At 47.7% G+C, this 26,965-nt stretch overlaps 1 protein-coding gene across 5 annotated transcripts in view; it reads right to left on the bottom strand.

Moving 5' to 3' along the window:
* Positions 1–26,965, bottom strand: part of LOC142503210 (bile acid receptor-like) — a 118,994-nt gene that overhangs the window by 68,653 nt on the left and 23,376 nt on the right. The gene's annotated exons all lie outside the window — the stretch shown is intronic.

The following is a 26,965-nucleotide window of genomic DNA, read 5'->3' as shown; positions in this document are numbered from 1 at the left end:
AGCGGTTAATACCGCTACGGTCCTGAAGGGGTTAAGGCCTCCCGCTACCCACCCGCAAGCCCTAAACAACCACCGTTGGGGCTAATGCCCCCTTCACACACCCCCACTACCCACAATAATAAAAAAAACACACCCCAGCCCCACAATAACGAAGTAAATAAATAATTAAATAATTATATATATTATTTTTAATATAATTATTTAATTATTTATTTACTTCGTTATTGTGGGGCTGGGGTGTGTTTTTTTTATTATTGTGGGTAGTGGGGGTGTGTGAAGGGGGCATTAGCCCCAACGGTGGTTGTTTAGGGCTTGCGGGTGGGTAGCGGGAGGCCTTAACCCCTTCAGGACCGTAGCGGTATTAACCGCTATATATATATATATATATATATATACCCAACAACACCTATACCCCCCTAACATACAGTATAGTAATGGGCAGAATGACTATTATCCACAAATGGATAATAGTGCAGTTGTCCATTTACAATACATACACAACAATAAAGACTTTAAATACATATAGCACTCACCCATGTCCCACTGCCACGATGAAGGCCATCCTCATCTTCATCCTGCCCATGCCCCATCCGCTTCTGCAAAACAAACACAAGAATTACAACATCGAAATTAATGTCCCCTAACCCCTTAATCACCATAGCGGTTATTAACCGCTACAGTTATTAAGGGGTTAAGCCACCATCACCCACATACCCTCCCCCACAAAGCCCCCCAACCACCCTCACCCAATACCCACAGGGGAGTCCTACCAAATACCCCTGGGCCTAATACCCCCTCCCCCAGCACATACAGTACAATAATGTGCCAAATAACTATTATCCACATAGGGATAATACATTATTTGGCCATTATTAAACACATTCAATAACGTTAAAATGTAAAGAAAATTGTACTAACCTCATCAATAAGATGTCTCCGTCGCCAGCATCATCCTTGGGGTCCGTTGCCAACATTAGAAATAGCCACAACATTTGAATATCATTAACATAACACTGAACCCCTTAATCACCTTATCGGGTACTAACCTGAAAGGTAATTAAGGGGTGAAGCCATCCTGCAATGCCTACAACAGTTATGCATAACATCCTCAGTGAAATAAAAACCAATTGCCTAACCAAATTCCATTTAATCATTCAATCTGTAGGCTCACATGCCTCATAAAACATTGCATTTACAGTGTATACATGTAGCATAACATGTAAACTGCATGTACACGCTGCAAATCAATGTTAACAATACAATAATGCCACTCAAATCGCCATACATCACAAGAAGTATATTATTTAATACAATAAACTCACCATCAATGAATTACCACACATCAATTACATCCCTAAACAATTAAAATACCATCCATACCAATTACACAATGAACTAAAGCTATTCTAACAGAGAACAACTTCAAAATATAGTCAAAAGTACACCAACAATTACAATATAATAAAGCAAGGCTTTCCATATCCTACTGTACGGCCTGGAAGCCCAAAACTTACATCTGTCTAAAAATAAAATACATTTAGCACACATCAATGCATAGCCACAATGATTAACAATACAGAATTAGAAGCTTTAACAACACTATCATTTCTTACCCTGTATATATATCTGTACACATACATACAGACATACATACAGTGGGAAGAAATGATATGCATTGTAAAAAATGAAAACATGAAAAAGCAACACAAAAAACAGTTACATTAAGTACATTTCTTTATTTAACTTACCATTACTTGCCCCCACCGACTCCCGTTGATCAGCTTACTCACGAACCAATCCACGACACCATCCACGACACCATCCACGACACAATCCAGGAACAAATCCATGAACCAAACCAGGAACCAATCCAAGAACAAGTGCAGGAACCAATCCAGGAAGCAAGCCACGAAGAAATCCAAGAAACAATCCACGACACGATCCAGGAACAGGAACCCATAAAAGAAAAAAACATAACAAATTAAACATTAAAATAATAAAACATGACAATCAAGGGTTGTACTAGTTTTATTCTTAGTGAATCTGTATTACAATACCTTGTTCCGGGGTCTTCTAGACGTCCGGTGCCACGCCCTGGTCTTCAATCTTCAGGAGGAGGTCCGTCCTCCTCGGCATCTGCCTTCAAAATGAGACGACATAGGCTTTTAAAGGCCTATGACGTCACATTTGTCGTCATATGGTTCCCACGGCCCTGATTGGGCCGTGAAAACCATGTGTGTTGGCCGATGTAAAAAAATTGATGACGTCACTTAAAGGCAATGCCAGCACAGCCAATCAGAATGGCTTTGCTGCTATTGCCTTTAAGAAAACGTCATGAAATGACACATGGCCGGACTCACATGGTAAGCCAGCCAATCAGAGCGTGGGAACTCCATCCCTACTCTGATTGGTTCAAGTACCATGTGAGTCCGGCCATGTGTCATTTCATGACGTTTTCTTAAAGGCAATAGCAGCAAAGCCATTCTGATTGGCTGTGCTGGCATTGCCTTTAAGTGACGTCATCAATTTTTTTACATCGGCCAAAACACATGGTTTTCACGGCCCAATCAGGGCCGTGGGAACCATATGACGACAAATGTGACGTCATAGGCCTTTAAAAGCCTATGTCGTCTCATTTTGAAGGCAGATGCCGAGGAGGACGGACCTCCTCCTGAAGATTGAAGACCAGGGCGTGGCACCGGACGTCAAGAAGACCCCGGAACAAGGTATTGTAATACAGATTCACTAAGAGTAAAACTAGTACAACCCTTGATTGTCATGTTTTATTATTTTAATGTTTAATTTGTTATGTTTTTTTCTTTTATGGGTTCCTGTTCCTGGATCGTGTCGTGGATTGTTTCTTGGATTTCTTCGTGGCTTGCTTCCTGGATTGGTTCCTGCACTTGTTCTTGGATTGGTTCCTGGTTTGGTTCATGGATTTGTTCCTGGATTGTGTCGTGGATGGTGTCGTGGATGGTGTCGTGGATTGGTTCGTGAGTAAGCTGATCAACGGGAGTCGGTGGGGGCAAGTAATGGTAAGTTAAATAAAGAAATGTACTTAATGTAACTGTTTTTTGTGTTGCTTTTTCATGTTTTCATTTTTTACAATGCATATCATTTCTTCCCACTGTATGTATGTCTGTATGTATGTGTACAGATATATATACAGGGTAAGAAATGATAGTGTTGTTAAAGCTTCTAATTCTGTATTGTTAATCATTGTGGCTATGCATTGATGTGTGCTAAATGTATTTTATTTTTAGACAGATGTAAGTTTTGGGCTTCCAGGCCGTACAGTAGGATATGGAAAGCCTTGCTTTATTATATTGTAATTGTTGGTGTACTTTTGACTATGTTTTGAAGTTGTTCTCTGTTAGAATAGCTTTAGTTCATTGTGTAATTGGTATGGATGGTATTTTAATTGTTTAGGGATGTAATTGATGTGTGGTAATTCATTGATGGTGAGTTTATTGTATTAAATAATATACTTCTTGTGATGTATGGCGATTTGAGTGGCATTATTGTATTGTTAACATTGATTTGCAGCGTGTACATGCAGTTTACATGTTATGCTACATGTATACACTGTAAATGCAATGTTTTATGAGGCATGTGAGCCTACAGATTGAATGATTAAATGGAATTTGGTTAGGCAATTGGTTTTTATTTCACTGAGGATGTTATGCATAACTGTTGTAGGCATTGCAGGATGGCTTCACCCCTTAATTACCTTTCAGGTTAGTACCCGATAAGGTGATTAAGGGGTTCAGTGTTATGTTAATGATATTCAAATGTTGTGGCTATTTCTAATGTTGGCAACGGAACCCAAGGATGATGCTGGCGACGGAGACTTCTTATTGATGAGGTTAGTACAATTTTCTTTACATTTTAACGTTATTGAATGTGTTTAATAATGGCCAAATAATGTATTATCCCTATGTGGATAATAGTTATTTGGCACATTATTGTACTGTATGTGCTGGGGGAGGGGGTATTAGGCCCAGGGGTATTTGGTAGGACTCCCCTGTGGGTATTGGGTGAGGGTGGTTGGGGGGCTTTGTGGGGGAGGGTATGTGGGTGATGGTGGCTTAACCCCTTAATAACTGTAGCGGTTAATAACCGCTATGGTGATTAAGGGGTTAGGGGACATTAATTTGGATGTTGTAATTCTTGTGTTTGTTTTGCAGAAGCGGATGGGGCATGGGCAGGATGAAGATGAGGATGGCCTTCATCGTGGCAGTGGGACATGGGTGAGTGCTATATGTATTTAAAGTCTTTATTGTTGTGTATGTATTGTAAATGGACAACTGCACTATTATCCATTTGTGGATAATAGTCATTCTGCCCATTACTATACTGTATGTTGTGTATTGATGCTATGTTTATTGGGGGCATTTGTCCCCAATAAACATGCTACTATGCGTTAACCCCTTCATTGCCTTAGCGGCTATCCGCTATGGTAATGAAGCAGCATTAATGTATTTTAATAATATTGTGCGGAAGCAGGAGGCCCCCTGAGCTGAAGCGCATTTATTTGTGGCTCAGAGATCCCCTGCCTCCCGAGTTACAGGCCCCGGTTTGGGCCATCGGTTACAGTGTGGACGCCATGTTTATTGCGGGGACGCTATAAACATGGCGGCGACACTGCCACCCGATGACACATACCGGGGCCTGTAACTCGGGAAGCAGGGGGTCCCTGCTCCACAAAGCAATGCGGTTCAGCTCAGGGGACCCCCTGCTCACTGTACAGTATAATTAAAAAGACATTCATGCTGCTTCATTACCGTTGCACATAGCCGCCAAGGTAAGGAACGAGTCTTTATTGATGTGTGTGTGTTTTATTTATACTGTACATGTGCAGAGGGTCTCCGGAGCAGAACAGCGTTGGTTTGAGGTCCGGGGACCCCCTGCCCCCCGAGATACAGGCCCCTTTATGGGGTGCCGGTATCCCTCTGGTTTGTTTACAGGTCGCGGTCACGTGATCGGGACCTTTAAACGCCGAGGGATACCGGCACCTCATAAAGGGGCCTGTATCTCGGGGGGTAGGGGGTCCCCGGACCTCAAACCAACGCGGTTCAGCTCCGAAGACCCCCTGCACATGTACACTATGAATAAAAGTTGTTTTTAAATACTTTTTTTGGTGCCGAAGTTTGCGCTGAGAGAGCGGCTTGTCTCTCTCAGCTGCAAACATCTATCGGCACCAAAGGCTTATCGGGAGCCTTATCGGGAGCCAGGCTGTATCGCCACAGCTCATCGGCAGCTTTGCTTTCGCAGTGCTTCAGCAGGGATCGGAAGGATTCGGCCCTTACTGAATACTGCGAGGGCAAATCGCCCCAAAAAACATTTTCGCAATTCGTGCCGAAAATTTTGTATCGGGGCTTACTGCATGAGGCCCTATGTCCGCAATCAAGTTTATGTTTGGCAGAAACCAACGCCATCTAGGAAATGTAATTCATCTACTCCACATAAACCTGAGAAGTCACATGCGCAACAAAATTCTACACTGAAAAAAAATAGTTAATTCTCCCTCTCAGCTAGTGAGTGGGGAGTCTGACCTCTCAGATTGTGAGATTTGGAATCTCAGTTGACTTTGAATGATAATTCTAGTCTTTCTTTTCATAGTGAAATTGGTGCACAGTTTAACTTCAAAGAGCAATGTTGGTTGCAGGATATGGATCATCTTGCTGATGAAAATGAAGATGATTTCGATGTTATGACATTTCTAGGCAGGCAAGGGTCAGGCCTTAGGAATAAATCAGCATTTTATCCTGCACACATGAAAGGTCATTATCTTGCAGAAACTGATTGAGGGGGACCTTTCCTTTCTTTCAAGAGGGTGCACATTTTACACTTCACAATTACAACATAAAATAAAAAATGTAACTGTGGCAGAAAAAGCTGCATTAAATGATTTAAAATCTAATACCTCTGTGATTATAAAGGGGGCAGATAAAGGTGGGGCCATCATAGTCCAAAATAGGATTGATTACAAAAATGAAGCACTACGGTTGCTTAATGATGTCTCTTTATATTTGGTACCAGAAGGTGACCCCACTTCCCCCTTTCTCAAAGAACTGAGAGCCCTTTGGGAAGAAGGATCTATTTTGGGAGTATTGGATGATAAGGCATTGGAGTTCCGCTTTGAGGCCTATCCTATTAACCCGATCTTTCACCATCTACCAAAGATCCATAAGACACTGGTCTCCCCTCCTGGGCCAATAGTCTCTGGTATTGGATCTTTGGGAGATGGTGTGTCGAGATATGTGGATCATTAGCTACAAATTTCTGTCCGGTCGCTGTCCTCTTACATTAAAGATAGCGGTGACCTCTTAGCACAGTTAGGGCTGTTATATAGTGTGTGCCTATGCGAAGGTGCGTGCACGTGCCGTAAATGTTTTGTGAGTATACTGTGCGCGACTATATGCGTGCATATGTGTATGTATATCTGTGTGTGTGTGTGTGTTTGTGTGTGTGTGTGTTTCCAAATAAATAAATAAATCCTGTAATAATTTTTTTAATAACGTTGTACATACACACACACACACACACACACACACACACACACACACACACACACACACACACACACACACACACACACACACACACACACACACACACACACATATACACACACATACTTACATTTTCAGCGGCGGTAAGGGCGCAAATTCTTTCTTTTTTTCATCTTTTCCCCTGTCGGTCGGTTCCACTCTCCTTGCCATGCGCGCGGCGCCATTATAGAAAGGCTGACTAACGTCAGCCAACTATAAATGCCGCGCGCACACGGCGCAGCAAGTGCAGGCACTATAGAACGGGCCTTACGGTAGAATGTGTAGGTAAGAGGCCCATACTAAGTGACATAAAATAATAAAGAGGAGGAGGAGGGATGGGTGGTGGATCTTGATTTCACAACTTGCAAAGTAGGCTGCAAAAAATATTTAAAGGCTCAGCTGGTAATTAAGCAGTCTGCTGCAGCGAGGCAGGCCAAAAACTTGGGGTGGAATTGCTACTCCCAACATGACAATCACAGGCACTCTGCCTTTCAATAGTACACTGAAGTTATAAATAAAAGTAGTGGTGATCAAAACCCCTGAATACCATCACAAATCAACCACTGAGTGTACTTATTTTCCTGTGCCAGTTGTTGAAGGGTCTGTGAAGCTCAAGTCTCCCTAGGGTGACTGAAGCAGGAGACTGAATGTAGTGGATCTTTTCTTCAGTACTGGGAAGCGACTTTACAGCATATTCTGTATGTGGGATCCATCAGCTCTTTGCCTTTATGGATTGTGCACTCTTTCACTATCAGGAGCTTATTTATGTATCACAAAGCAAGTATTTGTTTGTGCACATAAGAGGACTGTCATCTCTCTTCACATGATAAAGCTTGTGTAACTTTGCCAAGTCCTCACACAGCTTAAATAAATACTGTTGTGTGCTGACTAAGGCCTCGGCCATGTTACGTGCTTGCTGGCGGAAGCGCGCTGAGGCGCGCTCCCGCTCAGCACTGAGCCCCTACAGCCGCAATTAGAGCGGCTTTAGTAGGGGCTCAACTGCGCTTCCGCGCGCTTGCGGAAGCGCAGGTCTTGGGGGAATTTAAAATTCCCCCGCTTGCCGGCGAGACAGGCCGGTCACGTGAGCGGTTCGCCCAATGAGGGCGAACCAGCTCCGTGACGTCACTGGCCCGCCCCCGGCCAGTGACGCGCCCGCCCCCGGACCGCCCCCGGACCGCCCCCTGACGGCTGCTGAGAGCGCTTGCGGTAAGCAACCGCAAGGCCAGGGAAAGCACCCGTTTTCCCTGCGCCTCAGCGCGCCTCAGCACGCCAGCAGGGACCGTGGACTCGGCCTAAGAGAGCTCAATCCTTTGGACAAGGAAGGATCTTTATCATATCAGAAGTTCATTTGCCCCCCTTGGCTGCCAGTGTGCTTCAATGCATTACCAGGAAAAGAGAGGTAGTGCTGCCAGTTTATAGATCATTAACAAGACCTTACCTAGAGTACTGTGTTCAGTTACAGGGACCATATTTAGTAAGAAGTGCCAGAAGATACCTCTCAGATTGGAAGACACCTTACAGTCCGTTACGCTTCCATGGGCCACCTTTACAAAGTCATGCTGGAAGGTGTCTTATGGAGTGACAACAATAAGTAAATATGGCCCTTGAACTCCAGAAGAAGATAAATAAACTAGAGGATCGGCAAAGAAGAGCTGCTAAAATGGTGCATGGTCTACATCAGGGGTGCACAAACATTTTTGTCTAAGATGTATTTAGATGTATCCCCTCTCACTTGTGGCAAAACAGCTAACACTCCCCGAACTGTGCTGTATTCCAGACCAGCTGGTAGCAGCCGATGTTAGGTAGTTCCAACGGGAGCTCTACTTGGTCTGCGTCTGTGGTGTGAGCCTCCTGTCTCCACTCTCTCTCCCAAATCTTGCGAGAGGGGAAAGATGCTGGTTCCGGTATTCCCCGATCAGCTGAAGACTGTCTAGGTTCTCGGCAGCAGTAAGCTGGACACAATTGGGCTGAGCAGAGTTAATTGGAGTCACCCCACGTGTTTCGAGAGTAGCACGCTCTTCCTCAGGGATATGATATGACTATAGAGCTAATGTATGTCCATTCTTAAATACTCCATTCTTGCACTTTCTATCCAATTCACTTGTGCACCTGTCTGCACATTCGCATTACAACTTTGAAATATGCACAGTATTAACTAAAAAAATCTTTGGGCTTCTACAGTTCACTAAAAACAATCAGTAGTAGTGAATAAATAAATGCATTACAGACACAACAAGACAAAAAACTAAATACTGTATATACACGTATATAATTTCATTGATAAATTCAGATTGCATTGGTTGATTTAGGGCATCGTCTCCTAATTGGAGTGTAAGCTCTTCTGCTAACCCATGATTACACCAAAACAAACTGTATCCACATATACATTATATGATTGTTTTCAATATTACATTATTAACGTATAAAATAATTTATAGAATTATATAAAAAATATTCAAACCAGTGATTGGTTTCAAAAACAACATCGTTGACCAAATAGACCCTGCCCTTCAACACCAAGTTGGGGCAAAGAACCTAGAGGTATAAAAATAAAAGGTATAGCTATACTATAAAGGTACAAAGGGTACATCCCAAGATACCAATAAGAAATAATAACTATGTTTATAAGCACTCCTCACAAAACCACACCTCACGCTTCTCCCCCCTCCAATCAATACTCTCCCACCCCCTTCTCTCCCCTCACCCCCTTCTCTCCCCTCACCCCCTTCTCTCCCCTCACCCCCAGCACCAGGGTCAGCGGGACTATATTTTTTTCTCAGCACCACACCAGACCTACTCGAGGATTGATTATTTTCTTGGGTACCAAAAATATTATTCAGGCAACCTCCCAGCCAAATATAGGCCCAATAACCTGGTCAGCCCATGCCCCTGTCGACTTGACCCTCTCTCTGCCCTTTGTTAAAAACAATCCAAACAAATGGAAATAAAATGATTCCTTATTAAATTTACCAGAAATAGTGAGCACAATTAAACATAAACTATCAGACTATTTTTCAATAAATAAGGACTCGGTTTCAGCTCCCACAGTGTTGTGGGAAGCCCACAAAGCATCAATAAGTGGGGACTTAATTTCCATAGCCTCGTATAGAAAAAAAAGATGAAACAATAAAAATAAATCACAGACAAAATTAGTAAATTAGAACAGCATAAAAATAATCCCTCAAAAAACTTTATAAAAATTTAGAAATATCAAGAATGGAGCTTAAACATCTCCAACTTAAAGAGGTAGAGAGAGCGTTGAGGTAGACTATTCAACGATAAGGGTAATAAAGCCTAATAAAGCTGACAGGTTGCTAGCCAACAAATTAAGAGGTCTGAGATTTAAATACCAGATCCCGTCAATTCGATCCAAATCTGGACAAATCTTATATGATTAAACAAAAATGGCACAAGAATTCTCACATTTTGATTCCAAGCGTTATAAATTAGAATCCCCAAAAGAAAGCCAAACAAATGCTGAGGCAATCTCGCAATATTTAAAACAATGTAATCGCCCCACACTCTTGTAGGAGGATTTCCAGTCCCTGAATGAGAAAATATCTCAGAAAGAGCTATCAGAAGCGATTAAATCTTTAAATGTTGCTAAGATCCATAAGGCCCATACGGTTTTACCAACCTATACTACAAGAAATTTTAGGCGATCTTATCCCGGTATACAGTATCTTAGAAACTTTCAACTCCTTTTTGGTGGGTGATCCGATACCAATTTCCATGTCTATGGCCAACATAGCCATCATCACGAGGAGGGGAGAGACCCATTCCAATGTGTAAATTACAGACCAATATCATTACTTAATACAGATTTAAAACTCTATAGCAAAATTCTGGCAAATAGACCTAACCCGATCCTACCAAAGCTAATACAGCTAAACCCCGTTATTCCGCGGTCCTCAGGGGCCACCCGATCCGACCGCGCTAGAACCGGGGTCGCGCTAATTTTTTTTAAAAATGGCTGCCGCGTGCCTGATCGGGAGGGAGGGAGTGAGTGAGGAGGGAAGGAAGGAAGGAAGGAAGAGGTGGCCGGAAGCCCTACACGTCCCCTAGCAAAGGCGAGTCCAGCCGCAACATGCTCCTTACCTCCCACCACCGGCATCCATTTCCTCCCCCCCCCCAGGCCCCCACACCTACCGGCCCTCCACGGCATAGCCCACGCGGCCCTCCGAGTCCCAGCCTGATCCTCACTCACCCCCCCTCCTCCCGACACCCCCCCTCCTCCCGACACCCCCCCCCTCCTCCTGATGCCAGCTCCGCTCCGATCTCAGCAGCCGACACCAAAGGTAGGGAGGGGGAGTGGGAGGTGTGATGTAGTGTGCTGTGAGTGCTGTGAGAGTGTGCTGTGAGTGCTGGAGAGTGTGCTGTGAGTGCTGTGTGCTGTGAGAGTGTGCTGTGAGTGCTGTGTGCTGTGAGAAGTGTGTAGTGAGAGTGTGTGCTGTGAGCAGTGTGCAGTGAGAGTGTGTGCAGTGAGAGTGTGTGCAGTGAGAGTGTGTGCAGTGAGAGTGTGTGCAGTGAGAGTGTGTGCATTGAGAGTGTGTGCAGTGAGAGTGTGTGCAGTGAGAGTGTGTGCAGTGAGAGTGTGCAGTGAGAGTGTGCAGTGAGAGTGTGTGCAGTGAGAGTGTGTGCAGTGAGAGTGTGTGCAGTGAGAGTGTGTGCAGTGAGAGTGTGTGCAGTGAGAGTGTGTGCAGTGAGAGTGTGTGCAGTGTGCAGTGAGTGCTGGGAGTATGTGTAGTGTGGTGTGTGGTGTGTGGTGTGCAGTGTGCAGTGAGAGTGTGTGCAGTGTGCAGTGAGAGTGAGTGCTGGGAGTGTGTGCAGTGAGAGTGTGTGCAGTGGTGCAGTGAGAGTGTGTGCAGTGAGAGTGTGTGCAGTGAGAGTGTGTGCAGTGAGTGCTGGGAGTGTGTGCAGTGTGCTGTGTGCTGTGAGAAGTGTGCAGTGAGAGTGTGTGCAGTGTGTGCAGTGTAGAGTGTGTGCAGTGTAGAGTGTGCAGTGAGAGTGTGTGCAGTGAGAGTGTGTGCAGTGAGAGTGTGTGCAGTGAGAGTGTGTGCAGTGTACAGTGTGCAGTGAGAGTGTATGCAGTGTGCAGTGAGAGTGTGTGCAGTGAGAGTGTGTGCAAAAAAAAAAAAATTTAAACGGGAGCCACGTGAAAACCGCGTTATAACCAAATTCACGCTATGACAGGTCGCGCTATAACGGGGTTCAGCTGTACATATTGATCAAGTGGACTTTGTCTCGGGCACACAGGCCTCGGACAATACCCACAAGATCATAAACATTATAGACCACGTGCACCTTTCCGATACAAAAGCGATCCTAAGACGCAGAAAAAAGCATTTAATAGAATAAAATCGTTATTTCTGGATCAGACCATGTTAAAATTTGGATTTATGGGCCCATTCCTGGAGGGCGTCAGAGCCCTTTACCAGAAGCCCACAGCATACGTCAAACTTCCAGGGGAAAATTCGGACCCAATTATGATCACAAACGGGACTAGACAGGGATGCCCCTTGCCACCATTCCTCTTTGCCATATCAATTGAACCCTTAGCGGCCACAATCTGAGATAATGTCAATGTCCAGGGAATCCTCATTGACGGAATAAATGATAAGATCACATTATTTGCGGATGACGTTATACTATCCCTAGCTACGCCACAGACATCTCTCACAAAACTACAGCCCTTATTAGATCAATTTTGCAGTCTCAGGCTACAAAATCAATAATGATAAATCCGAGGCCCTAAATTTAACACTCCCAGCTCTGGAACAAAAATTGCTACAATCAAATTTTAACTATGAATGGACCTCTACCCACATTAAATACCTGGGAATTAAAATAGCAAGCTCATATGAATCCCTGTATCAAAGAAACTACCCTCCCCTTTTTCAGAAACTTAAAAAGGATCTCCAGCCATGGAATAAATGCCAAATACTGTATCTTGGATGGGAAGAATAATTTCCGCCAAAATGAACATCCTACCAAGATTACTATACAGGCATACCCCATTTTAAGTACACCCGTTTTATGTACACTCGCAAGTACGTACATTTTTTTTAAATTGCACCATACCCCCTGTGTACGTACACGTGCTTTGCGAGTATGGACACCAGGGGGCGGCATGCGCATGCTGCGGCTGTGTGTCCCCTCTTCCTCTCCCCAGCTTTTACTTTACCCGTCACCCCCAGCTCTTCCGTTCCCCAGCTCCCTCCCCCCGGCTCTTCCTTTCCCCGGCTCATCCTCTCTCGATCACCACCCCCCTCCCCCCCCTCGGCTCTTCCGATCACCCCCCGGCTCTTCCAATCACTCCCCGGCTCTTCCGATCACCCCCCCCCCAAGCCCGCTCAGAGCCGCGCTCTAGCGTGCGTGTGCCGCCGCCTACTGCCGTGCTGCCGCCGCCCGCAACCTGCACGCCGCTGCTTGAGGTGGGGGAGAGAGGGAGATGGGACATGCAGGGGGGAGGGTGTGTGTGATGTGAGGGACATGCAGGGGGGGGATGTGAGGGACATGGAGGAAGGGGATAATGTGAGGGACATGCACGGGGGGTGATTTGAGGGACATGCACGGGGGGGATGATGTGAGGGACATGCAGGGGGGGATGATGTGAGGGACATGCAGGGGGGGATGATGTGAGGGACATGCAGGAGGGGAAGATGTGAGGGACATGCAGGGGGGGTGATGTGAGGGACATGCAGGGGGGGTGATGTGAGGGACATGCAGGGGGGGGTGATGTGAGGGACATGCAGGGGGGGGGGTGATGTGAGGGACATGTAGGGGGGGGTGATGTGAGGGACATGCAGGGGGGGAAGATGTGAGGGACATGCAGGGGGGTGATGTGAGGGACATGCAGGGGGGATGATGATGTGAGGGACATGCAGGGGGGGTGTGATGTGAGGGACATGCAGGGGGGGTGATGTGAGGGACATGCAGGGGGGGATGTGAGGGACATGCAGGGGGGGATGATGATGTGAGGGACATGCAGGGGGTGTGTGATGTGAGGGACATGCAGGGGGGGGATGTGAGGGACATGCAGGGAGGGGTGTGATGTGAGGGACATGCAGGGGGAAGATGTGAGGGACATGCAGAAGGGGGGTGATGTGAGGGACATGCAGGGGGGGTGTGATGTGAGGGACATGCGGGGGGGGGATGTGAGGGACATGCAGGGAGGGGATGATGATGTCAGGGACATGCAGGGGGGATGTGAGGGACATGCAGGGGGGGATGATGATACAGGGACATGCAGGGGGGGGGATGTGAGGGACATCCAGGGGGGGATGTGAGGGACATGCAGGGGGGGATGTGAGGGACATGCAGGGGGTGATGTGAGGGACATGCAGGGGGGGTGATGTGAGGGACATGCAGGGGGGGGGATGTGAGGGACATGCAGGGGGGGGATGTGAGGGACATGCAGGGAGGGGATGATGATGTCAGGGACATGCAGGGTGGATGTGAGGGACATGCAGGGGGGGATGATGATGTCAGGGACATGCAGGGGGGGGGTGTGAGGGACATCCAGGGGGGGATGTGAGGGACATGCAGGGGGGGATGATGATGTCAGGGACATGCAGGGGGGGATGATGATGTCAGGGACATGCAGGGGGGGGATGTGAGGGACATGCAGGGGGGATGTGAGGGACATGCAGGGGGGGATGATGATGTCAGGGACATGCAGGGGGGGGTTATGTGAGGGACATGCAGGGGGGGGGTGATGTGAGGGACATGCAGGGGGGGGGGTGATGTGAGGGACATGCAGGGGGGGGTGATATGAGGGACATGCAGGGAGGGGGTGATGTGAGGGACATGCAGGGGGGGGCGTGATGTGAGGGACATGCAGGGGGGGATGATGTGAGGGACATGCAGGGGGGGTGATATGAGGGACATGCAGGGGGGGTGATGTGAGGGACATGCAGGGAGGGGGTGATGTGAGGGACATGCAGGGGGGGCGTGATGTGAGGGACATGCAGGGGGGGGTGATGTGAGGGACATGCAGGGGGGGTGATATGAGGGAGATGCAGGGAGGGGGTGATGTGAGGGACATTGAGGGAGGGGGGGGGTGATGTGAGGGACATGCAGGGAGGGGGGGTGATGTGAGGGACATGCAGGGAGGGGGGGTGATGTGAGGGACATGCAGGGGGGGTGTGATGTGAGGGACATGCAGGGAGGGGGTGATGTGAGGGACATGCAGGGGGGGTGATGTGAGGGACATGCAGGGAGGGGGGGTGATGTGAGGGACATGCAGGGAGGGGGGGTGATGTGAGGGACATGCAGGTGGGGTGTGATGTGACGGAAATGCAGGGAGGGGGTGATGTGAGGGACATGCAGGGGGGGTGATGTGAGGGACATGCAGGGGGGGCGTGATGTGAGGGACATGCAGGGGGGTGATGTGAGGGACATGCAGGGGGGGATGATGTGAGGGACATGCAGGGAGGGGGTGATGTGAGGGACATGCAGGGGGGGTGTGATGTGAGGGACATGCAGGGGGGGGGTGATGTGAGGGACATGCAGGGGGGTGATGTGAGGGACATGCAGGGGGGGTGATGTGAGGGACATGCAGGGAGCGGGTGATGTGAGGGACATGCAGGGGGGGGCGTGATGTGAGGGACATGCAGGGGGGAGGCGTGATGTGAGGGACATGCAGGGGGGTGATGATGTCAGGGACATGCAGGGGGGGTGATGTGAGGGACATGCAGGGGGGTGATGTGAGGGACATGCAGGGGGGGGGTGATGTGAGGGAAATGCAGGGGGGGTGATGTGAGGGACATGCAGGGGGGGATATGAGGGAGATGCAGGGGGGGTGATGTGAGGGACATGCAGGGGGGGGTGATGTGAGGGAAATGCAGGGAGGGGGGTGATGTGAGGGACATGCAGGGGGGGGGGGTGATGTGAGGGAAATGCAGGGGGGGGTGATGTGAGGGAAATGCAGGGGGGGTGATGTGAGGTACATGCAGGGGGGGTGATGTGAGGGACATGCAGGGGGGTGTGATGTGAGGGAAATGCAGGGGAGGTGTGATGTGAGGGACATGCAGGGGGGTGATGATGTCAGGGACATGCAGGGGGGGTGTGAGGGACATGCAGGGGGGGATATGAGGGAGATGCAGGGGGGGGTTTGTGAGGGACATGCAGGGGGGGTGATGTGAGGGACATGCAGGGGGGGGATGATGTGAGGGACATGCAGGGAGGGGGGTGATGTGAAGGACATGCAGGGGGGTGATATGAGGGAGATGCAGGGGGGGTGATATGAGGGGTGCTGGGGGAGATATGATGATGATTTTATCCGTGCACCCGATTTAAAAAAAAATATGTATAGGGGGGGGGGGGGTCTTTTAAAAATGTATTGTGGCGGTGGGGGTCTTTTTTTTTTTAAATCTATTTTTTCAAAACAACAGTCAAAGCTTAGTAGGAGATTTCGGGTCAAAGGCACATGACTGCAAAGTACAATGAGACACTTAATAAACCTTTTTCTTTCCTAATTTGTAGAACAAAGATGGGGAACGACAGGGGTCGGGTGGATAGTTGGGAACGACATGGGGATGAAGAGGGGGGGGAAGAGAGAGGGATCAGGGCTTGTAATAGTGACGGGGCTCCTGAGCCTGGCCAGGGTTCCCAGGTTTTATAGAATTGAGGCATTCTCTGCTTCAGCATGGCTGTCAGTCTCTCCATGTTCATGACCCCGTCTATTCTTTTTATTACCGTTCTCCTGGAGGGGGCCTTTATTTGTTTCCAGGCCGCCGCGACACAGCATCTTGCGGCCGTTAGAATCGCCAAGGTCAATCTGGCCATTGGGGCAGGGAGGTCTTCAATTGGTTTTCCCAGCAGGGACGTCCGGGGGTACAGGGGGATCTCCAGTCCCAGAGTTTCAGCCAAGAGTCCCTGGATCCTGGTCCAGAACTTCTGGATCTCCGGGCATGCCCACCAGATATGGGGCATGTCCCCCCTTTGACCACATCCTCTCCAGCACAAGTCTGTTGTGCCGTGGAAGATGTGGCTCAGTCTACTCAGGGTTAGGTACCACTGGAATAGGAATTTATATATTTTTTCTTTGGTGATAGAGCAAATTGATGTTTTGGAAGCAGCTTCCCAGATATCCTCCCAGTCTTCCAGATCAATTGGGGTGTTTAAGTCCGCGCTCCATTTTTTGCATATATGAATGCAAAGGGGAGGCGGGTGGGAGGCCTCTAATGTTCTGTAGATTTCGGAGATTAATCCTCTCTGATATTCCCCTTTTAGGCAGAGGGTTTCGAATCTGGTCCGCGCTGGGAATTTGTGGTTTGGGGACAGGGCTTGCAGGAAGTGCCTTATCTGAAGGTATTTGAAGATGGGGAGGTCTGGGGAGGTGAATTTGTTTTTGAGCTCCTGGAAGGACAGTACCTCATCACTTTCCAGCAGATCCGGAACCATTCTGATGTTTAGGTCCAGAAATTGACCACATTGGGTACGGGAGCACCCGGGTGGGAAGTCCGGGTTCCCGAAGATGGGGGAAGTTGTGAGGGGTTGAAGCTAGGCCATGTTTCCCTTTAGTTTTAGTCCAGGTAGACCACGTGCACCTCATCGCCCCAAGCTCAAATCTCTGGGGCCTCCTATCTTTGTGTGCCTGAGACCATAGTAAGACCGGGAGGGGGGTGGGGGCCACGTGGTGGGTCTCTATTGCCAACCAACAGTTAGAGGTTGGGGGGTTATTCCAGACCACTGCCTGCCTCAGCTGGGCCGCCTGGTAGTACCTGACTACATTCGGGGCTCCCAAACCCCCTCTCGTCTTAGAGGCTAGTAGCACTGATCTCGGCACCCTTGATCTACGCTGCTTCCATATAAAACGGAGGATATGGGCCTGGATGTTCCGTAGTTCTACTAGTGGGACTGGGAGAGTTTGGAAATAATAGAGCAAGCGGGGGAGGATGTTCATTTTAGCGGACACTATTATTCCAAACCAGGAGATTTGGTGGGTGTGCTAAGTCTCCAGGTCTCTTTTGATCTTGCGGGAACAGGGGGGGGGGGTAATTAGCTTGATATAGAGAGCTGTATGACTTAGCTATTTTTATTCCTAGGTATTTAATATGGGAGTTGTTCCATTTATACTTATAGTTGGCTTGCAAAAGTTTCCATGCAGGGTCTGGTAGGGAAATGTTGAGCGCTTCCGACTTGTCCATATTTATTTTATAGTCGGACACCAGACTAAATTGGTCTAATAGTTTCTGTAGATTGGGGAGGGAAATATGGGGGTCAGCCAGGGTCAGAATGACTTCATCGGCGAAAAGGGAGATTTTATACTCATTATCTGCAAATGGTATGCCTTTTATGCTAGGTTCGGCCCTGATCGGGCTGCCAGTGGTTCAATTGAGATGGCGAAAAGTAGTGGGGATAGGGGGCAACCCTGTCTGGTTCCATTTTTGATTGTTATTGGGTTTGAATGCCTGCCCGGGAGTTTTAGGAAGGCGGTGGGATTGTTGTAGAGAGCTCTCACCCCCTCAAGGAACGGGCCTGAGAAGCCAAATCTAAGCATAGTTTGGTCAAGAAAGGACCATTTGATTCGGTCAAATGCCTTTTCGGCATCAAGGCTTAGGATCATGGCTTGGGTCTTGCTGAGGTGGACGTGGTCTAGGATGTCTATAATTTTGCGGGTATTGTCAGAGGCCTGTCTTCCTGACACAAAGCCCACTTAGTCTATATGAATTAGTCGGGGGAGAATCGGGTTCAGTCTGTTTGCTAGGATCTTGCTCAAAAGCTTGAGGTCCGTATTGAGTAGGGAGATCGGTCTATAACTGCCGCATTGTAGCGGGTCCCTTCCCTCCTTATGGATGATGGCAAGGTTGGCGGCCGTGATTGTACCTGGGATTGGTTCGCCATCTAAGAAAGAGTTTAACATGTCCAATAGGTAGGGGGAGAGGGATGCTGCGAACATTTTATAATATGCGTTAGAGAACCCATCTGGGCCCGGTGTCTTAGCTATTTTAAGGGAGCTAATGGCTTGGGACAGCTCTTTCTGTGTTATTTTTTGGTTAAGGAACTCGAGCTCTTCTGCTGATAGGGCTGGGAGGTTGCATTGAGTTAGATATTCCGTGGCTATTTTGGCGCTGTCCAGGTCCTGGTCATGGGGGTGGAGGTTGTAAAGTTCTTCGTAAAATTTTGCAAATTCCTGCGCTATTTCTTTTTTGTTATAGGATACCTGCCCGTTTTTGGTGCGGATTTTTGTGATCTGGTCTTTGGCTTTTACGCCTCTAAGTTTTGAGGCTAGGAGTTTGTCTGCCTTGTTGCCCCTGTCGTAAAACCTTTGATTGGTCCATTTCAACGCCCTCTCTACCTCGTCAAGCTGCAATAGTCTAAGTTCTGCTCTTGTTTTATCTAGGGTTCTGAACACTCTCTTAGAGGGGGTCTGCTTATGTTGGAGTTCTAGGGCCAAGATCTTATCTGTGAGTTCTTTTTGTGCTTTGAGTTTCATTTTCTTCTTATAGGAGGCTACTGAGATAAGGTCTCCCCTGATAGTAGCTTTGTGTGCTTCCCAGAGCATTGCTGCTGCTGGTACAGAACCGCTGTTTATTTGGAAAAAGGTATTTAGTTTCTGTTTGATTGACTTAACCACCTGGGGGTCGTTTAGGAGTGAGTCATTCACTTTTCACTTATACGCAGAGCTTTCAACGAAAGGTAGAGAGAGGGTCAGTTTGACAGGGGCGTGGTCTGACCACGTAATTTGGCCTATGTTGGAGTGGGAGGATGCCTGGAGAACATTATTGGTGCCTAGAAAATAGTCAATCCGCAAGTAAGACTGATGAGGAGCTGAGAAGAACATGTAGTCCCTCTGGCCCACATGCTGGGTCCTCCAAATATCCGACAGCGAGTAGTTTGTAAGATCTCACGGAATTTTTTGGCCTTTTTCTGTGTCTGGGCGGTATGTGGTGATGTGGGCAGCGTGGATTTGTCTTGGTCTGGGGAGGTGACCATGTTGACGTCTCCAACCAGTAGTAGCGACACATGAGGGAGAGAAAGAATGCGGGCTGTCTGGGAGCCCAAAAGAGTGTCCTTTTGGCACCGTGGTGTCAAAGGAAGGGGGCAAGAACCCCTGGAGGACTTTCCGGGTTGCCAAACATGGGGCGAGACCAGGATACGAGGTTCAACACCCTCATTGTTTAAGGCAGAGGGGGATCTGCAAGTAGCAGGTGGATGGGGGGTAGGACGCCGGGCTGCAAACAGTTCAGGGTGGCAACTTTGGCGAGCTATGAACTCTGCTGGGGGTGGGGAGAGGGGGGGGAGGTGGGGAAAAAGAGGGGTGAGGAGGTGAGGTGGGGGTGAGGTGGGGGGGGGAGACCTTGGTGCCTTTTTGTCTTTGGTCTACTAGGAGTATAGCAGCATTGCTCTTCCGTAGCATCTTCCAGGGAACATTGAGGAGTGGGAGGGGGGGAAGAGCGGGGGGAGGGGGGAAGGGGGGGGGAAGGGGCTGACCGGGGGAGACTACAGAGCCACGTGTATATATTGGGTTTAAGTAGAGCTCCCAGAGCGTATTTAGATTGAGCAGAGGGTCTATTGGTGCACAGGCACTCTGGATACTTTAGATCATGAGAAATCAACATTGCAAATACATACATGGATCAGGTGAACCTTTTCTTTGGTTTGGCATGTGGGAAGGGGGGAAGGGGGGGAGAGGGGGGAAAGGAGGGGGAGGGGGGATTAACAGCGGAAGACAGCAATGTCAAAGGCATATACAGGGTTTAAACAGAGCTCCTAAAGCATATTTCAATTGATCAGCAGGTCTATTGACGCATAGGCCTTATGGTTACTTTAGGTCATGAGAAATCAACATTGCATGTACATACATGAATCAGATAAACCGTTTTCTTGATTCAGTGTGAGGAGGGGGGAGATACGGGGGGAGGTGGGGCTCAGTAGCGAGGGGACTTATATCGGGAGGTGGATGTGTTAGTACCTGGGAGCATACATTGGGGGGAGGCTATGGGGGGGGGGGCTGGGCGAGGGCCGAAAGGTTGGTTTCTGTTTGGGGTGAGTAGAAGGGTACCGGCGTAGTTAGCAAGGACAAGTCCAGCACAATTTGAGCATGTTCATCGCCGTTTTGGCAGGGGGGGGTATCAGGGGGTATAGTGGGGGGGAAGGAGGGGTGGGGGGGTGCGTGTGGGGATCGAGACACATACATATGACCTGTTCTCCTCGGTTCAGGAAGGAGGGGGGAGCGGGGTGAATGTCCCTGGTAGGAGTGGCGCTTCGGGCCTGGTCTGGGTTCGGACGGAGCGACGGGAATCCTTGGTTAGACCCGGCTCCACCTTTTGGAGATAAAAGACTGGGACTGGGCATCCAGGGTCTTGAAGTGGAATCCTCGCCAGGGAAGAGACCGGAGACGATTGGTTGGAGGCCTCTGTCAGGGTGCATGCCAGCGGAGGACCGGGGGGGGCCCTCTTCACGTTGCCAGATCCAGGTTGGTGAGTAGTGGGGCTTCTTGGGAGGGGAGGGGGTGGGGGAGGGTGGGGGGGGAAGGGATGTTGGTGGGGTGGGGAATCAGGTGGAAGGGAGAGGGGGGGCAAGGGCATGAGGCAGCTTGCCGTGGTGCTGCTGGGCGTTCTTGGAGAGCCTGGGGACGCGGAGCTTCCATGGCGGCCATCTTTGGTGAACCCCAGGGCTTGGTCGAAGCCTTCCCTGCTGGAACTTGCGGGGGTGGCTGGATTCAGTTGCTGTTCCTGGGGAGTCGGCGATGCAGGTAGGGTGAGGAGGGCTAGTGGGAGTCCGTGTAGATAGGAGACCTTGGGGTGCATGGCAGGTCTTCATCAAGCTGGAGATGCAGGATCCTCAGAGGGGGTGGTCAGCTCAGTCAGCGTAGTTTCTGGCTGGCCAGCCTCTCAGATGCTCGGGGAGTGTCTGAAGGCTCCGACCCTGCCGCTGGACGGGGGCGGTTGTCGCTTTGTGGTGGGGGGATCCCCAGAGCTTTGAGGAAGGCCCCGCGTCCTCCGGGGCAGAGATTGTGTGGTGACGCCCGTTGCGGAGCACCACCAGTTTAAAGGGGAAGCCCCAGCGATATTTGACTCCCTGGTCGCGGAGGTAGGTGGTAAGAGGCTTCATGTCCCGTCTCTTTAGCACTGTGGTCCTGGAAAGGTCGTTGAATAGCTGAATGTCCGTATTGTCAATTTGTATGTTGCGCAGGCCCCTGGCGGCATCCATTATGCATTTCTTGGTGGAGTACGCGTGGAGTCTTACCACTACGTCTCTGTGATGGTTGGGGTCTGTCGGCTTTGGGCCCAGGGCTCAGTGGGTTCTGTCCATGAGGAGCTCATGTTCGGAAAGGCCTGGCACCAGTTGTAGGAAAACTTTTGCGGAGGAAAGCTTGAAGGTCCTCGTGGGAGACCGTCTCTGGTATGCTTCTGAGGCGGATGTTCTGCCTTCTCTCTCGGTTCTCAAGGTCTTCAAGCGTGTTCTGGAGGTCCCGGATTGCATCGCCGCATCTGGCTACTTCTTCGTGAGTTTCAGTCTGGGAGTTGATGGCCCCTTCGATTTTGGCCTCCAGCTCGTCTGTTCTGCCGGAGAGGGCTCCCAGGTCAGCTCTGATGTTCTGCAGGGCCTTCTCCATGTCCTCTTGCACCCTCATTTTGAGGATCAGGGAGTCGAAAAATTCTTTATTAAGAACAGGAGGGTCTGAATCAAACTGCTCCTGGAGCTCGCCAAGCGCTGCGTGCTCTGGCTCCTCGGCGCCATCTTGAGAATCTGGGTTCAGTTCTGCCTGGCACGGTGCAGGGGTAAAGAACTTTGTGACGGTGTTCTGGTTCTTTTTTGTTTTAGCCGCCATCTCGCCCGTGCTGAGAACAGTTATAGGGGCTGAATTCAGGAGGTTTGGTGTGGGGAGGGTTGCTTATTCTACTCTATTTCTTCTGAGGGTGTCAGGAGCTCTTCTCCTAGTCAGCCATCCGTGGTGATGTCACTGGAAGTCTCCCCTCGGTGGGGGTCTTTTAAAAATTTATTAATGCGGTGGGGGTCTTTTAAAAATGTATTGGGGGCATTTTTATTATGTATTGGCGGGGCGGGTATTTTTATTATGTATTGCGGGGTGGGGTTATATGTATTTAAGGGGTGGGCTTTTTTGGTATGTATTTTGTGGGGGGGGGGGGATTGAGTGAGTGGGGTAATTGACGGAAGGCAGGAGCGAGTGAGAGGAGAGAGGGGGGGAGTGAGGAAAAGAGGGAGTAAGAGTGAGACGCAGGGGAGATAAATACATGCGAGGCGGGAGAGTGAGACGGAGGGGAGAGAAATACATGGGTAGAGGGTGGGAAATAGAGGTGGCTCGTGAGGTGTGAAATTAACCTAAGGCCGCGCTTATAGTGCCGGCGACGCTGACGTCATGCTGCAGTCGCTGGAAAAATCCAAATGAATGACTTCCAGTGATCGCGACTAAGTCGTCACACCGTCCTGTCGCTCCAATTATAAGCGCACGCTACAGTGTCAATACATTTGTTTTTATGCGACGTCGCCAGCACTATAAGCGCGGCCTAATATGTGTCAGCCAGAAAGGGGTTCCCAGAGATTTTTCAAAATACTTCAAGGGTTCCTCCAAGCAAAAAGGTTGGGAACCACTGACATAGAGGCTGTGAAATTCATCACTGTAAGCCAAGCTGGTTGATATTTGGTTACTGCTATAGGGGGAATTAGGGTCCTCCTTGTTCCTGCTGCACCCGGCATTTAGTCATTTGTTATTCCAATTTTGAGTGCTTGTTTATCGCTTTTTGTTTTGTGTTACAGTAAAAATACTGTACAGTAGAAGATATGCCCTCTCCTTCATCCTTCCTAAATAATTTTTACATTATTTTCCATTCATCCATTTTGCATCTGCCAGCACTAGTAAGAAAAAATCAGCTGACATTAAAGATTTTCTTTCAATAAAGCCTACTGTATTTATTTTGGTTACAAATGCATTATTTACATCAGTTATGCACATATATGATGTTTGCAGTACAGTACATGCATTGTAAAGTGGAAAAAAGGTAGTGCTTCACTTTAAGTACATTTTCGCTTTACATACATGCTCCGTTCCCATTGCGTATGTTAAAGCGGGGTATGCCTGTACTAGTTCCAAATGCTCCCAATAATTATACCCCAGTATGAGCTGAAAAACATACAGTACAAAGCTGAGTACTCCAATTCATATGGAGAGACAAGCCAACGAGAGTTGCTAGATCAGTAATGCTAGCCTCAAAAACAAGGGGAGGACTTGGAGTCCCGGATATTATTAAATATTACCAAGCAGCTCAATTAAAACAAGTAGTGATTTTGAATAATTATCCAACAACCTGCTGCTGGCTAGCAATTGAATCACTCTATGCAAAACCACTATCCCTCGCAGTGGCTCTGTGGTCCCAAGGGTCCAAGGAGACACAAGTAGGAAATTTTGATCTAGGATCAATGAGGTGCACGTGGAACATATGGTCCAAAAATAAAGTAAAATATGCATTGCGGACTTTCCCATTCCTGCTTACTCCGATCTTCAACAACCCGGACTTTAACACCCCATCCAAAGAAAGTGTACAAAAGGATAAACGAAGTCAAGTACATGGAAAAGTTGACTGCCCAACTAAACCAAACTACTGAGCAGTTCTATAGGATATGGGAGCCTTGGATCCAAAGTTAGGAAGATTAGAGGAGGCACGGCCTGGGCCCACTCACCCTATTAAGCTCCCCTCCCAACCCACGTTTCCCCTTTCCTCTCCCCCATCCCATCCTTACACCCTGATATTCCACTCTTTTTTCTGCCATCTTATCTTCTCTATCAACTTTGTAATCACACCAGAGACTACAGTTTAGAAGATCAATGATAAATCACAAAGGGAATAATATAAAATCAACCAATAGATCTGAAAATATAAAATCAATATATGAATTGAGTATCTTAAATGTGACCATTGAAGTTATACCAATATTTTCGGTACCTGTTGTATCTGCTTCCCTTTGACTCTCCCTTTGTAAAGTATAATTTGTGTATGTCTCAAAAACGGCAATAAAAAAGATTGAAACAAAATAAACAAAAAATCAACGTGGTTAGTCTATACTTCAATATAATTTTGCGCTTAGCACTGATGATGTTGTGTAAGCCACACGTTGAAAATGTTTAATTTAAACATAAATCACAGACAAATTAGAGAAATACAAAACTAGGCAATGATGGGATATGTATACACCCTATTCTACAATATATATATATACATACTTCTAAGCATTGTATATAGAATCTAAGGTATTTAAAAATATTGAATTTTGACGTCCATATAGTGATAATTTTTTCTGTCATATTAATTAAATCACATATGAAGTAGGAACCTATTAAATTCTATCATAAGTAACTTAGATGCAGAGGAAAAAGGAGGCAGAGTGGGTCTAATCATACTTCTTCATGGAAATCAGAGAAGGTGTCAGTCTTCTCTCAAGAAAGTATTAAGGTCAAATTCAATATTTAAACCCCCTGGCATCAGAGTGCGAAGTTCATAGATCCAGAATGATTCTCTTCTTGAAAGGAGATTGACAGGGTCACCTCCTTGCCAATGAGGTATAGGGGCTTTAATAGCTTTACATATATGACCTCTAGGGTTTTGTTCATGTACTAGAAGAAAATGGTTCGATACACTATGGGGGACCAGACCCCTTTTAATATTGTATATGTATTCATAAAATCTTTGCTTAATGGATCTTGTAGTCATACCCACATGCTGCAGACCACAGGGACATTCTAAAAGATAAATAACAAATGTACTATCACAGCTAATATGTGAAGAAAGGTTAAAGGTCTGAGATGTGTCATTTGATTGGAATGAGGTAGTTTTAACACTGAATCTACATGCTGTACACCGGTTACAAACATGATATTCTGCACTACTTTGTGGTCTTCGCTTGTTTATTTGAGTGAATGGACAGCTGAGGGCCAATTTATTTCTTAGGTTTGGAGCCTTCGTAAAAATAATTTATGGATATTCTGGCACTATATCACCCAGTTCTTTATCTTTTGTGAGGATTGCCCAGTGTTTTCAGAATATTTTCCTTATCGTCTGAGTCATTTGATTATATTGAATTATGAAAGGCACCTCATTCATTAGACTATTAGCTCTATTTTTATATACAAGTAGTTGGTCCCTATCCATTGATCTCACCTCAGAGATCGTATCTTCCAATTTTTTTGATGGATAATTTCTTTCTTCAAATTTGGTTTTAAGCTAAGAAGCTTGGATGTTAAATAGCTAATTTGTTGTGCTGTTATGTTTTAGTCTAATGAACTGCCCTTTTGGGATGTTGTTAATTCAAGATGGATTATGATGGCTATCAGCCCTTAGATAATTATTGGCCTGAACCTTAATAGGTTTTAGTTTGAATTTTGTTATCAGAGATGAATATCGCTAGATCAAGAAATTATATTAGTTGGCTGCTGCTTATACAAGTGGATTTTAAATTACTATTGTTATCTTTGAGATACAGAATAAATTAATCTAATTCATCTGCACTCCCTTTCCAAATAAACAAAATATCATCGATGTAGCGCTGCCAGAGCACCAGGTTCACACCGAGTGGGCAATTAGACCATATGTAATTGTCTTTAAACTTGCCCATAAATAAGTTGGCATAGCTCGGTGCGAACCTGGTTCCCATGGCATGCCCCATATCTGCAAATAATACTGCTGGTTAAAATTTAAAAAAATGTGTAAGTATGAATTTAATGCTATCTATTAAAAAAAGACACCCGCTGAACCACCCGTGGACCCTGCCGGGACCTGCGGGTACCACCTGGAAGCCGATGGCGCCTAGCGGGGACCACCAAGAGACCCCCAGACACCTGTGGGCACCCCCGGTATGCACTGTGGGGCCTGCAGACACCCGTCGGGCCCACCGGGGCCCCCCGTCGACCAGGGGTATTAATCTTGGATGTTAAAAAAGAAATCATGGTTTTACTGTATGGGGGGGCACGGTGGGTGGGTGGTGTATTGGTGTTTATTAGATTTTGGAGTGGTTTATTGGGGGCCTAGGAGGTGGGTATTGGGGCTGTTGTGTATATTGTTTTTATTGTGGGTAGCGGGGGTGGGTGAAGGCGGTATTAGCCCCAAGGATGGGTGTTTAGTCCTTGCGGGTGGGTAGCAAGAGGGGTTAACCCCTTCATTACCATATTGGTACTAACCGCTAAGGTAATGAAGGGGTTAAGTCCACCCGCAATCCCCCCGCAAGGCCTAAACACCCACCAAGGGCTAAATACCACCTTCACCCACCCCCGCTACCCACAATAAGCCTGACACGGGTGGTTAACCCCTTCATTACCTTAGCGGTTAGCCGCTAAGGTAATGAAGTGGGCTGTAAATTTCCTGCATCTGATTCATGCCGGGGGTCTCTGGTGCTGGTATTAATGGGTATCAGCTCCGGAGACACCCAGCATCAATCAAGAGGGAGGA

Source organism: Ascaphus truei, chromosome 9, assembly GCF_040206685.1.
Source record: "Ascaphus truei isolate aAscTru1 chromosome 9, aAscTru1.hap1, whole genome shotgun sequence".
Taxonomy (NCBI): Eukaryota; Metazoa; Chordata; class Amphibia; order Anura; family Ascaphidae; genus Ascaphus; species Ascaphus truei.
The sequence above is the reverse complement of the archived record's forward strand: the minus strand, read 5'-3'. Positions and strand labels throughout refer to the sequence as shown.